This window comes from Callionymus lyra, chromosome 11 (genome assembly GCF_982586985.1).
Source record: "Callionymus lyra chromosome 11, fCalLyr1.hap1.1, whole genome shotgun sequence".
Taxonomy (NCBI): domain Eukaryota; kingdom Metazoa; phylum Chordata; class Actinopteri; order Syngnathiformes; family Callionymidae; genus Callionymus; species Callionymus lyra.
In genome coordinates, this window is record NC_141828.1 from 25,044,945 (window position 1) to 25,047,676 (window position 2,732).

Consider the following 2,732-nt stretch of genomic DNA (forward strand, 5'->3'; position numbering starts at 1 on the left):
GATTTTCCATCATATTAAAACCTTTAATGAGGACAGCTTTCATCCAGAATGAATATTCATGAAGCAGCTGTAGAGAAGGACAAATTAATATACAAATATATCTCACAATTTATCACACGGCAGAGAAGAGTCACTTCTATTGTCACGATGCGACCAAGAGCCAGTGAACAAATGCATGTGGGGGAAAAAAACCTCAACAGCAAAGGAAGGTTAGAAATGACAGTAGAAGAAAATAATAAAGTTAATCTATCTTTATGTGTTCGTCTGTGTTGGAATATACGACGTAGGTGGAGCCAGATGATACTTTGGCTTGTTACAAGTGGGTATTGAAATATTATCTCAGGTTTTTGGTGTATTTTTTAAAGATTGCCAATATTCATTGTACATAGATTATGTATTTATAGAAAATTACAATTGTAATTTCATTAAATTACAAAAAATCTTCCACTCATGGGGTTAATATAGACTCACTATTGACCTTCACTTCTTTTTTGCCTCTTATTTATACGTTTATATTTCATTAAACAAATCGTTTATTTGATACATTTGTTTTATTTTGTGTGTCATTTGTTCATTTATTCATGTCACCTTATTATGTATGTCGTGTTCTTGTTTATTTGTGTCATGTGCCCAGTATGCATGATATGCATCATTCCTACATAATTAGGAAAATGTGTAGTGGAAAATATTATTTTTAATTTTTTTGTGCTTCTTGAAAATGAAATGTATTTTTGTGCAGAACTTCTTATGAAAATATGCGTCTCTGACTCAACATGTTTTACCATAAAGTTTGTCATTTATTTGTCGATCATGGCTCAAGTGGCATCGTCATGGCAACATAATAGACTATAATAGACTCAAGGACTCATTCATTCCTCGGCCTATTAAATTGTACAATTCTGAGTTTGAGGGCAGGAGTGGAGTAAAAGTATCCTGACATTCTTTTCTATGTTAATCTTTGTATCCTTTGTCTTTGTTATTTGTCTTTGATCTATGTTATTTATCTTTATCTTTACACTTGTATTGTATCATCTTGTTCTTTCTCTTTATTTTCTTTGTTCTTGTTCTTATTTTTATGAATAATTGCTGTATTGGTGTGACTAATTGAAAAAAAACAATTTCCCAAAGCAGACCTCCTGAGGGATCAATAAAGTTCTACCTCATCTAACCTAACATGACTCAACGATCTGCTGTAACATGCTTAGCCTCAAAGTATAAATAAGAGAGCGATTACTCACCTCCCTTAGACCGTTTGTTCTCTGGTACTCAACATATACGATGAGAACTTCTTTGGGTTGATATTCTTGTCTGATGGTTCTGACTCAAATAACACTTCAATCCTTCAATGAACTTGACTCACTAGAAAAACACAGCAGGCAGTCAAGCACTCGGGAGTCGTTCCTCTATGTTGGTCGTGAGCCCAACATCCCTGCTGCTTCGCCTGCTTCAGTTAGAGGATCATCCTTTAACCAGCTGCCAGGACAGTTTAATGTTGTGTGCACAGAATTGGATTAAAAATCTCAACCGCTTTAAGAAAATAAACCACTTCTAACACTCAGCAGCCATGTTTGTCAGACAGGGGAAGACATCTATGATGATATATACCACGAGAGTCAGTCAGAGAAAGTATTTGATATTTTTGCAAATATCGCCCAATAGACAATGGTTTAAATAGTTGGAAAGTTATCTTACTTGACATGACCTTAACTTCACGATAGTTTATATTCTGGTTTAGGAGATGAAACAAATGTTTTTTATTAGGCCTAATGTGGGTATGAATGCCTGGAGATTTGATGACAAATTGGGTTAACATTTTATATATATATATATATATATATATATATATATATATAATGTCAGAATGAATGATTGTATCTTTACAAACAGATATCAAACCTTAGCTAGCTTATCTGGCTAAAAGTGATAAAGTGAGCCTGAAATCGGAAAATAGCATCAGTCCACATCGAAAGAAGCGTGTTCTGTTTCTAAACTTACGGTCGCAGACAGCTGCAGGGCTTTACTCTATTAGAAGAATACTGTATCTTTTTATTGGTGTAATAAAATTAAGTTATGTGCTTTTTTATTTTTTTATAATTGAAAATCCACTCTCATTGGAGTGATGGACTTAATTTCTTAACTAAACCATTAACTGCACCAAAAATGCATTAATATAACGAATTGTGATAATATGGCTCTAATTGAATTTTTTTTTTTTTTTAATTGAGGGAATAAAATAGTAATACAATTTCATCAACACATATCACACGCAGTCTGCTGTCAAGTCTCGGCCACGACACAGCCAAGTGTAAGTCATAGATATATGGTCTGAATAAGGCCAAAAGAATTTAAAAAAAGTAAAAAATCATAGAAACGTCAAAATCTGTTCTGATGGCAACTACAGCAAACAAACATAAAATACAGTATACTTAAAAATGTAAATTCTGGATATGTTGCGCTGAATATATTTCTTTGTAAACAAGATGTAAATCCACACAGAAATCATGTGCAAAAATATATACATGATATTTGCATTTGTGGAAATAAAATCTGCTTCAGTTTGTTTTCTCCTCCACGATGTCTCAAATAAAACCAAACACTTTTCCAAACAAGGTTAAGATTTAAAGTTTAAAGTTAAGACATCTATAAAGCACTATAAATTAAGCTTTATTTTCATACGACTCATATTAAAAATAAATTCAATTCAAGATTCAATCTAGAAAAAAAGACACTCG